The 12,583-nt window shown below is 43.3% G+C and overlaps 1 long non-coding RNA gene across 1 annotated transcript in view; it reads right to left on the minus strand.

Annotated features, from left to right (window-relative positions):
- Positions 1 to 11,804: 11,804 nt before the first annotated feature.
- The window catches only part of LOC308590047, a 49,695-nt gene continuing 48,916 nt past the window's right edge, over positions 11,805 to 12,583 (minus strand). Inside the window, exon 5 of the long non-coding RNA XR_014009631.1 lies at positions 11,805 to 12,180. This is a non-coding gene — a long non-coding RNA (uncharacterized lncRNA). The remainder of the gene's footprint in view (positions 12,181 to 12,583) is intronic.

Genomic DNA, 12,583 nt, shown 5'->3' on the forward strand with positions numbered 1-12,583 from the left:
TCGGGAGGTGTGCTGTCTCCCCGGGGCTAAGATTCAAGATGTAACTGAACGACTGCAAGGAATCATAAAACCCACTGACAAATACCCCTTCCTCTTGGTTCATGTGGGAACCAATGACACTGCAAGCAATAGCCTCCAGAAGATCAAAAGAGACTACGAGGCTCTGGGCAGGAAATTGAAGCAATTAAATGCACAAATTGTCATCTCATCTGTCCTCCCAGTTGAACGACGTGGCCCAGGGAGAGAGGGAAAAATAGTGGAAGTGAACAGCTGGCTTCGCAAATGGTGTAAACAGGAACGGTTTGGATTCTTAGATCACGGACTGCAGTTTCTTGAAGATGGACTTCTGGCAAGCGATGGGCTGCACCTCACAACGGTTGGGAGGAATGTTTTTGCCAAAAATTTCAGAAACCTCATCAGGAGGGTTTTAAACTGACTAATGTGGGGGAGGGAGACAGTGCTCCTGAAGGTAGGAGTCTATCAATTGATGAAGATGATCATCCAAATGTCATAGACCAAATGGAACAAACAGCATGCAGACTTAGTGGTGGGAGGAAAAAATCCTTAAATAAGAGACACGGGGGAATGATTAATGGACTACAATGTCTGTACACTAATGCGCAAAGCATGGGAAATAAACAAGATGAGCTTGAGCTCTTGGTACAGCAAACTAAATATGACATAATAGGCATCACTGAAACCTGGTGGGATAAGCCCCACGATTGGAATGTAATAATGGAGGGATACAATCTATTTCAGAGAAACAGACCAGACAAGAAAGGAGGAGGAGTGGCGTTATATGTCAGGGATGTGTATACCTGTGAAGAGATCCAAGATTTAGAACCTCAAAGCCAAAGTGAGAGCATTTGGGTCAAAATTAAGGGAGAGAAGAATAACAGAGACCTCATTGTGGGAGTTTACTATAGATCCCCAAGCCAAACGGAGGACATAGATGATGCCTTCCTGGAACAGATGGCCAAGCATGCCAAAGGAAGGGAGATAGTAGTAATGGGGGACTTCAATTACCCGGATATTTGTTGGATGTCAAACTCAGCCAAGAGCATAAGGTCAAACAGATTCCTCGATGGCCTTGCAGACAACTTCATTGTCCAGAAAGTGGGAGAAGCAACAAGAGGAATAGCCATTTTAGATCTGGTCCTAACCAATGTTGATGACCTGGTTAGTGGGGTAGAAGTGGAAGGATCATTAGGCGCGAGTGATCATGCTCTTCTGAAGTTTACTATACAGCGGAAAGGAGCAGCCAAGCATACTAGGACTCAATTTCTTGACTTTAAGAAAGCCAACTTCATAAAACTTAGGGAAGTGCTGGGTGAGATCCCATGGACAGTAATACTAAAAGGAAAGGGAGTTCATGATGGCTGGGAGTTTGTTAAGAGGGAGATAGTAAAAGCACAACGTCAGGCAATACCAATGAGACGGAAACATGGAAGGTGTTTAAAGAAGCCAGGGTGGCTATCTAAAGAACTTTTAACTGAGTTAAGATTAAAAAAGGATGTGTACAAAAAATGGAAAAGGGGGGAAACCACCAAAGAGGAATTCAAACAAATAGCCAGCACGTGTAGACACAAAGTCAGAAAAGCTAAAGCGCAGAATGAACTCAGGCTTGCTAGAGAGGTTAAAAGCAACAAAAAAGGCTTTTATGGGTATGTTTGTAGCAAAAGGAAGAACAAAGAAACAGTGGGGTGACTCAGAGGAGAAGATGGTGAAATGCAAACAGGGGACACAGAAAGGGCTGAACTCCTCAATGCCTTCTTTGCCTCAGTCTTCTCCGATAAAGAAAACAATGCCCGACCTGAAGAATTTGTAGGAAATGATTCAGCAGAGGAAACACAGCCCAGAATAACTAAGGAGATAGTACAAGAATACTTGGCTAGTTTAGATGTATTCAAGTCTCCAGGGCCAGATGAACTGCATCCAAGAGTATTAAAAGAACTGGCAGATGTGATCTCAGAACCACTGGCAGTCATCTTTGAGAATTCCTGGAGAACAGGTGAAGTCCCGGCAGACTGGAGGAGGGCAAATGTTGTCCCTATTTTCAAAAAGGGGAAAAGAGAGGACCCAAATAATTACCGCCCAGTCAGTCTGACATCAATAGCAGGGAAGATTCTGGAGCAGATCATTAAGCAAACAGTCTGTGAGCACCTAGAAAGGAATGCTGTGATCACCAATAGTCAGCATGGATTTCTGAAAAATAAGTCATGTCAGACTAACCTGATCTCATTTTTTGACAGAATTACAAGCCTGGTAGATGAAGGGAACGCAGTGGATGTAGCCTACCTTGATTTCAGCAAGGCATTTGACAAGGTGCCCCATGATATTCTTGTAAAGAAGCTGGTAAAATGCGGTCTTGACTATGCTACCACTCAGTGGATTTGTAACTGGCTGACTGACCGAACCCAAAGGGTGCTCATCAATGGTTCCTCTTCATCCTGGAGAAGAGTGACTAATGGCGTGCCACAGGGTTCTGTCTTGGGCCCAGTCTTATTCAACATCTTTATCAACGACTTGGATGATGGACTCAAGGGCATCCTAATCAATTTTGCAGATGACACCAAACTGGGAGGGGTGGCTAACACCCCAGAGGACAGGATCACACTTCAAAACGACCTTGACAGATTAGAGAACTGGGCCAAAACAAACAAGATGAATTTTAACAGGGAGAAATGTAAAGTATTGCACTTGGGCAAAAAAAATATGAGAGGCACAAATACAAGATGGGTGACACCTGGCTTGAGAGCCGTACATGTGAAAAGGATCTAGGAGTCTTGGTTTACCACAAACTTGACATGAGCCAACAGTGTGACGCGGCAGCTAAAAAAGCCAATGCAATTCTGGGCTGCATCAATAGGAGTATAGCATCTAGATCAAGGGAAGTAATAGTGCCACTGTATTCTGCTCTGGTCAGACCTCACCTGGAGTACTGTGTCCAGTTCTGGGCACCACAGTTCAAGAAGGACACTGACAATCTGGAACGTGTCCAGAGGAGGACAACCAAAATGGTCAAAGGCCTGGAAACTATGCCTTATGAGGAACGGCTAAGGGAGCTGGGCATGTTTAGCCTGGAGAAGAGGAGGTTAAGGGGTGATATGATAGCCATGTTCAAATATATAAAAGGATGTCATATAGAGGAGGGAGAAAGGTTGTTTTCTGCTGCTCCAGAGAAGCGGACACGGAGCAATGGATCCAAACTACAAGAAAGAAGATTCCACCTAAACATTAGGAAGAACTTCCTGACAGTAAGAGCTGTTCGTCATGGAACTTTGAAGTGTCAGGCATAGCCCTACTGGCTTTAGCCCAAACGTAGCAGAGTTTTCCTGCACAGCGAAGAAGCTAGTTGCGGCAGTAATGACTAGTCAGCTAGACTCAGAATAACTATTTACAGGATTTATTAGAAGGAAAATAAAACCAGCAGAGTTTCTGCATACAAATAAAAGCAAAATAAATTCTCTTTCTTTCTCTCTCATAACCATACACAGCACTTCTAACTCCTAACACACCTCCCATCAAACTGTGCTAGCAATCCCTAGATAACAGAGTTGAGTGCTGCTCGTTAACCAATCAGAGTGAGTAGTTTCTAGGTCAAGCAGACCTGGGCTTTCTGCCAAGAGTAAATTGACTCCAGCTTGAGTTAATTGGAGAAGCTAGAATCTGCAAGTTTCCCACGAGAACCAATTAATAGAAACTGAAACCGAAACTGAACACCCCCTCACAGATTCTGCTGAACAATTAACACCAAATACACCTATGTAGAAGATCATTTTTCCAGCAAACCTAAACCCTTGCACATTCGCTTGTTCTTTACCTTTGCCAATGGTTTAGTTAACACATCTGCTACATTTTCTTCACTTGACACATAAGTACAGGTGATTACATTGTCTTGTACACAGCAACGTACATTTTGGTATTTTACAGAGATATGTTTTGAACGCGATTTGAAACCCTCTGTTTTACTTAATGTTATACAAGCTTGATTATCAATGTAAACTTGTACTGGTTCTCCACAATTTACATTTAAATCTGCCATCAAATGCTTGAAATAAATCACCTCGTTGCACAATTCACTCAATGCGGCGTACTCTGATTCCGTTGATGACACACTTACAACGTCTTGCTTGCGAGACCGCCAGCTGATTAAAGCTCCACCGACCATTATGACTAGTCCTGTGACAGATTTTCTATCTGGCAAATTTCCCCAGTCACTATCACAGTAGCAACTCAACATTTCGTCCTCTGAAGAATTTAATTGTAACATATAGCCAATTGTCTGTTTGAGATACCTCAGAACTTGTTTTACCCCTTTCCAGGCATTTAGTGTGGGTTTTGAGACCAATCTACTTAATATGCCTACTGCATAGCTAATATCAGGTCTGGACCACTGTGCTATATACAATAAACTTCCAATTACAGAGTGATATACATCAGGATGTTCAAATTCAGGACTCCCATCTATATGAAGTGTTTTTATGAAACCTGGATCCATAGGCACCGCTGCCCCTTTGCAATCCTGCATCCTGTATGTAGTCAGTAGTTGTTTAACTTTGTTCTGCTGACTAATTAGGCAGCTGCCATCTTGGGCCCAGCACACTTCCAACCCTAGATATGTCCTAACCGGGCCTAAGTCCTTCACTTTGAACTTACTGGACAATTGCTTGGCAAATCTTTTAGTTTGTTTATCTGTTTTACAGGCATACAATACATCATCTACATAAATCAAACAAAACTCTTGATCACTGCCTGTACCACGTACATAAACACAATTGTCAGCTGTACTCTGCTTGAAACCAAATGACACTAAGGCCTCATGGAAACATTTGTTCCAAGATCTTGCAGCCTGTTTGAGACCGTATAGAGCTTTGTTTAATTTCAACACTCTATTTGAACCTGTCTCATAACCAGGCGGTTCGGCTAGATACAGGTCTTCTGATATTGATGCATGTAAATATGCAGTCTGAATGTCAAAATGGTTTAACAGGAGTTTTCTCTTTGCTCCAAGCGTTAAAATCAGCCTTACACTGTCCCCCTTAGCAGTAGGGGAAAAAGTCTCGTCATAATCTTTTCCAGGCCTCTGAGAGTATCCTTGAGCAACTAAACGAGCTTTGTATTTATACTCTCCTGTCACCAGAGGTTTAAGTTTGTACACCCACCTGCAGCCTACAATCTTTGCCCCCTCAGGCGCTGCCACTGGTGTAAAAACCTTGTGCTCATTCAGAGAGGACATCTCTTCCTCCATTGCCTGTTTCCAGCGCTCTGCCTCCTCTTTTGGTAACTTTAACACCTCCTGAAAACTCTTGGGTTCTGCACTTACACTAAACACATTTGCAGTATCAGGAGAAAAACGCACTGGAGGCACTCCTTTGTTTTGTCTTTTAGATCTTCTGGGAGAAAATTTTTCTTCTGACCCACTTTCCTCCTCAGAACTACGACCTCTCTTTTGTTGCTTAGCAACTGGTCTCTGGCTAACTCCACTTTCTTGAGAGCTCTTATCTGAACTTTCCTCCCCCTCAGACTCTGACTCTCTGTGTCTACCTTCAGAGTCATGAAGCTCCTGGGAAGGTTCAAACCAAACCTCAGTATTGGCATGTAGTCTCTCCCAGCCACTATGTTCACAAAAACTGGCATTCCTGGAGATCACAATGCCATTTGTCCCTTCAGCAAAGCGGAAACCTTTTCCCAGCTCCTGGTAACCCACAAACACTAACTGTTTGGTCTTAGGATCTCCCTTCTTTCTCATTTGTTTCGGAATTAATACCCAGGCTTTTGATCCAAACACATGCAAATGGTCAATTTTAGGTTTTTTCTGAAACAATTTAAAGTACGGGGTTGTACCTATTGTTTGATGAAAGAGCCTATTTTGGAGATAACACGCGGTGAGCATGCTCTCCCCCCAATAAGACATGGGCAAATCAGCATCATCAAGCATGGCAAACATCATATCTTGTAAAGATCTGTTTTTTCGCTCTGCAACGCCATTCTCCTCTGGGGAAAAAACGTTCGTTTTTCTATGCCCAATGCCACGCTTTTGTAACCAATCTTTAAAGGCATTTGACATAAATTCGCCACCTCTGTCCGTCTGAATCCTTCTGAGTTTAATGGACAGAAATCTTTCCACAGATGCCACCCAGCCTTTAAACTTAGTGAACACGTCACCCTTATTTTTCATGGGAAAAACCCAAGAGTAACGCGTGGCGTCATCCACAATTGTTAGTGAAAAACGTGATCCACCCCTGCTTACAGCAAATGGACCAATTACGTCCATGTGAACCAGCTGTAGCGGTGACTCACTAACTCTGTCACTTCTGGGGTAAGAGACTCTGTGGGTTTTAACCTTTTTACAGACATTACAATCAAGGTACTCGTTACAACTCTTTAAATTACCCCCATCAGCCAATTCAGACATTTTTAGTACACTTTTCCAGCAAGCATGCCCCATTTTCCTATGCAATAAGTGCACACAGTTGTCATGTATAGCTTTGTTATTCACTGCAGGCTGAGATTTACTGACTACTGCTGCAACTTGAGATCCTGCTTTAAGCCAAAACAAGCCTCCCTCTGACTTAGCAGTGCCTAAAATCTCACCAGCCTTCTTAATAATGCAACTGTCTCCTTCAAAATACACTTTAAACCCAGCTTTCAGCAAACAATCTACAGACATCAGATTGCTCCTTAATGACGGCACACAAAGTACATTTTGCAGGCATTCACGAAGACAAGGAACAAAAACTGCACCCCCCGAAATCACTTCGGATGTACTTCCGTCTGCTAGAGCCACCTGGCTGCGCTGTGCTGAGTTCTTGGAAACAAACAATTCATCTGAATTCACGATGTGGCGAGACGCTCCCGAATCGACCACCCAGACCGCTTGTTTCTCATCAGCAATCTTGACCTCGCCGGTCACCAGCTGAGCCGACTGTTTTTGTTTGAAGAATTTCTTTTTACGCTGCTGCTGCTGATCTCGTCTCTGCTCCTGCACCGGCAACTGAGACTTGACCAACTCCGGACATTGTCGTTTTAGATGCGCTGAAGACCCACATCGGAAACAACGCCTAACAGCAAACGCTGACTCCTCACCAGTACGCTGCTCTTGCTTCACCTCTGGCACGGCATGAGAACTCCTTCCAAACCGTCCACCAGTAGAAGTCTCTGCAGCCAACGACCTTTCTTGCCTCTTCTGCCATTCTTCAATCAAACGCCCAGTAACGTAACTGACTGATAAATCACGCTCCTGTATGCCTTCTAGAGACAAAACTAAATTATCCCAGCTTTCCGGGAGAGAACTCAAAATAATAGCCACCTTCTCCTGCTGGTCTAATGCACAGTCTCTTTCCTGGAGCGCAGCAAACTTTAACTGTAAACTGTGTAGGTGTTCCTGCATTGTAACCCCAGGCTGTAACATTGCCTTGTACAATGCCTTGCGAATGAACAGCTTGGAAACCGCTGTCTCACGCACATGGAGTTCTTTAAGTGCTTGCCACACACCTCTAGCTGTCTTGATTCCCCTCACATACGGCAACTGGGAATCTTCCAGCCCCAAGATAATTGTGGCCCTTGCTCTTTGGTCTTTATCGAGGTCTTCATCATCAGGCTTCGTAGGAAACTTACTCACCACTTGCCAGAGACGATCCCTCTGCAGCACTGCCTGCATGCGTTCCGACCACAGCAAGTAATTGGAGTCATTCAGACGCTCAAAAGCCATCTGAACTGGTTGTGAGGCCATCTTGAGAGCGATGTCCCTGGAACCCGGAACCAGCTACTCACGACCACCGAGAGAGAGAACAGGAACCACAGCACCCAGCACTCACACACTGCAGCTGTTGTCCTTGTGTCCGCTGCGTCACCAGCTCACCACGGTCAGGAACCAGCCAGGAACAACAACCTCTGGAACTACTGGAACCAACGTCGTTGATGCTGACACCACCACAACTTAGGCTGGCAGCACAATGCCCATAACCTCATGGAACTTTGAAGTGTCAGGCATAGCCCTACTGGCTTTAGCCCAAACGTAGCAGAGTTTTCCTGCACAGCGAAGAAGCTAGTTGCGGCAGTAATGACTAGTCAGCTAGACTCAGAATAACTATTTACAGGATTTATTAGAAGGAAAATAAAACCAGCAGAGTTTCTGCATACAAATAAAAGCAAAATAAATTCTCTTTCTTTCTCTCTCATAACCATACACAGCACTTCTAACTCCTAACACACCTCCCATCAAACTGTGCTAGCAATCCCTAGATAACAGAGTTGAGTGCTGCTCGTTAACCAATCAGAGTGAGTAGTTTCTAGGTCAAGCAGACCTGGGCTTTCTGCCAAGAGTAAATTGACTCCAGCTTGAGTTAATTGGAGAAGCTAGAATCTGCAAGTTTCCCACGAGAACCAATTAATAGAAACTGAAACCGAAACTGAACAGTTCGACAGTGGAATTTGCTGCCAAGGAGTGTGGTAGAAGGAGTGTGGTAGTGTCTCCTTCTTTGGAGGTCTTTAAGCAGAGGCTTGACAACCATATGTCAGGAGTGTTCTGATGGTGTTTCCTGCTTGGCAGGGGGTTGGACTCGATGGCCCTTGTGGTCTATTCCAACTCTATGATTCTATTCTATGATTCTATGAGGATCTGGCAGGGTCCTAGAGTCCTCCTTCCTTTGTCCCATAGCTGTGAAAGCACTAATTAGGCTTTGGGATGGAGGAGACAGGACTCTAGGACCCTGTCAGAGCCCTCACACCTCCTTCTCAAAGCCCAGTGCCGCGCTTACCCAGGTGAGGGGAGGCCGAAGGGGAGAGAAGTAAAGTGTTGCCGAAGATCACCAAAAAAAGCCTTGAGAGCTCTGCTTTAGACCACCCTGTTGGACTAGACTGTCCTACTTAAATGATATTCCATTGAGAATGGTGTTTCTTACATGCTTAAACCCTTGAAAAATACTCTCATTGGCTCTAAAAACAAATCAAGTCTAATCAATGAGATTTCTCATAATCCAAACAATGCCTCATATGCCTAGAGCTTTTGAGAGAGAGAAACAGTTTGCTTTTCTTTTATTAAAAACAAAACAAAAAACACCCACCCATCTCTTGATTGCTTTTTAGGACACTTAATTAAAGCAATTTTTAGTCTTGTTTAATCGTGACTCGATAATGAACAACAGCATTTCTGTCTATGCAGAATATATAAGATAACTCTCAGTGGAAAATAAATTCTTCTTTCCTTCCAGCAGAGATCATTTTCTCCCTGACTAAATTTGGGGGAAGTAAAGAAAAAGTAAATCAAACCAAGTTCCACCTCAATACTATCCTCATCAGACTCTCTAAAAATACACAGTGACTACATTTTCAAATGATCTTTTGTATTTTTTGCTGTGGGATATATATTACAAGGGTAATTTTCTGGAATACTTGTTCTTTTTCTGTTATACTATCACTTTTGGGACCTCCAGCTGCAAAGTAGCAATCAGGCTGGGTTCCCAGTTTGGGTAGAAATACCTGACCTCTTGTAACCTATAGCACTTTACAATCTTCAATTTAAATTACAGAAAAACTGACATGAACTTACCCGACACTTCATAACAGTTCTTGTTAACAGCTCCATCCTTTCGCCTCATTGTATCCTGCTCAATGGCTCTGGTTGCTACTATTCTACTCGGACAGCTCTATCTTTTCCTCTGCTGAGATTACATTCTTCAGAGCAACTTAGTTCTGACCATTTGAAAGGGTCTGATTTCTTCAGGTGAGCATGCTTTATTCTGTATCCTGGTTTTTAAGGTGGTAAACATGATCATGACCAGTGCCCCCCCCCCAAAAAAATAGGTGCCAGAACTCACCATGAAGTTGTTACAGTAAATGCCACACTTTTTAACAACAACAAAAGAGAGATGCCGGTACTGTGTATCCTTGTGTACCCCCTGGGGGGGGGAGCACTGATCATGACCATCCAAATGCAGTGCTACCTCGGGTTAAGAACTTAATTCGTTCCGGAGGTTTGTTTTTAACCTGAAACTGTTCTTAACCTGAGGTACCACTTTAGCTAATGGGGCCTCCTGCTGCTGCCGCGCCACCACCACACAATTTCTGTTCTCATCCTGAAGCAAAGTTCTTAACCCGAGGTACTATTTCTGGGTTAGCGGAGTCTGTAACCTGAAGCGTCTGTAACCCGAGGTACCACTGTATTAAGAACAGGGCCTTTGATCTCTCCCCACATGGTGAGGAGCCATCTTCTCTCCTTTCCATTCCTCGTCCACCCACATTATGTATAGAATGGATTGATTTGGGGACCACCTCCTACTAGGTGTGGAATAAAGGAACTTAAGGAGTTAGCGAGTCACCTTCTGGTGAACCACTTTCTTCTTCTTTGGTTGATCTCACAATTGGCTTTCTGGGACTACCTTTTTTCACCTACTCCACACTGCTTGATTTGGCTGAGATGTATGTGTAATTGGCCAGGATGTGGAGTAATTGTTTTTTGCTTTTTTAAAAAGAAAGGTTTGGGCACACTTGGACAGATGGTGTGGTCAGGAAAGGAGAGTTGTATATGCTCTGGTGAGCATCCCATGGGTAAAGCGATACAGTACTTCCCATTGTACCTTTTTCTCCCAGCTGGCTTGAGAGGGAAAGGGAGGGGAGCATGACTTGGGTCTGGTAGCATTCTTCCCTGTGAATGCTGGACAGTGGGAATAAGATGGAGCAGCCAGTAGGCACTCAATGTGCAATTAAATTGGGCCATCAATGAAAGGCATCCATCAGTTAACCTTACCTGATGGTTAACTGGAACCAGTTTGTGGTTAACGTGGAACCAGTGTGGTGTCACCCAAGGGAGAAAACATGGGGCTTCTTCAGTGTTTCCCCCTGTTAATTATCACCACAGAAAAATAGATTATTGTCCAGCCCACTGCAGATTCTTGACTCAATAGTAATAAATGTGACCCTCTGATCTCAACTGTTGCCTGGTGTCTTCATTAGTCATAATTGCAATCCAGCATGGCTTTCCTCCCTAGCCATCCAATCATCAAATGTTTCTACACCCAAAAGGATGTCTGTAGATAACTATTATCTTTACTTTTTAAAAAAGATATTACCACTGTCCTACATGCACATCCAGTGTGGTATACAAAGTGGTGGCTGGCTTACTAAAATATTCTTGATTTCTAAAAATAAATAAATAACTGTAATACACACCAGCAGAAAAACCTAAAGTAGAAAGCTATTTAGTCACAGCAAAATATTGTTTTACTGGCTGGTGTAAGGGAGTAGGATAGTGATATCTCTTGACTTAATAGGAAAACTGTATTTTTGTGTTTCTGAATATCTTCAGTGAAACACATTTAGCCATTTCACTATTTTATAAGCATATTTTTATGATTTTATTAACTTCATTTCCCCCCAGCACCATTTTGGAATTTGCCTCTTTTTCCCTTCTACTTCTACACTTCTTTTCCCTTCATTTATTTCTACTACTCTTCGCTTGGTCCAAGGTGAACAGCCATGTTTCTTTCAACTCTTCTCTTACTGTCTTGTTACTGTCAGGATGAATATTGATGCACAGGCTTCTATCCCTGACTGAGAAGCTGCCTTGATTGGAGGCTTTGGGAAGATGCGGTTAGCACTTTTGGATATGTAGTCACCATAGCAAGTAAGGATGATAGCATTGATGTGGAAATTGGTGTCATTTACTTTTTAAAAAAAGGGGAAAAAGCGTAGTCAAGAAGAAAATTATCTCTACTGGAAGGAGGTGTAAGTTATCTTCTCTTCTCCACAGGGATATGTATTTGGGCAATTTCCTTTCCCACCTGAAAACTGCAGTAAGGGGATTGGGTAAACTAAAACTCTCCATTTATTTTAGCCAATAGAATGCCACAGGAGAGTGGAGGCTAACAAGTGGTCATCTCTGAACTGGATTCATTCAGATTATACTTTACAAATCTTGGTCCTCCATGACTCCCAGTCATTGTAGACTACTGTAAAGATCTCAGATTCTGTCCAGTTGTGTAGCAATGGCAACCAGTTTCCATTGTATATTGTTGCTCACTCTCAGTTGAGCAAGAAGAGGTAACATTCTTTTTTTTCTTTCCTGTTGTGGAACATGCAGTTGGGATGAGCTGCTTTTTAGAACCTTCTTGTACATTGTGGGTATAACAATGGATAATACGTCTTCCAACATAATTTTCTCTTATTTTCTGCAGGATGCTAGTGAAGAAAAAAGAGGTGGAAGAGAAGACAAAAGAGGCAGAGAAGAAGGGGTAACTACTGAATTCTAATTCTACTATGGACTTAGCCAGGGGTCAGCAAACTTTTTCAGCAGGGGGCCGGTCCACTGTCCCTCAGACCTTGTGGAGGGGCGGACTATATTTTGAAGGGGGAAAAAATGAACGAATTCCTATGCCCCACAAATAACCCAGAGATGCGTTTTAAATAAAAGGACACATTCTACTCATGTAAAAACACGCTGATTCCCGGACCGTCCGCGGGCTGGATTGAGAAGGCGATTGGACTGGATCCAGCCCCTGGGCCTTAGTTTGCCTACTCATGGACTTAGCAGTATAAGGTTTTTTTCCTTGCCAGCCAGCACAATACATGACAGGTCTCCAAT

The sequence above is a fragment of the Podarcis bocagei genome (assembly GCF_964188305.1).
Source record: "Podarcis bocagei genome assembly, chromosome: 6".
Taxonomy (NCBI): Eukaryota; Metazoa; Chordata; class Lepidosauria; order Squamata; family Lacertidae; genus Podarcis; species Podarcis bocagei.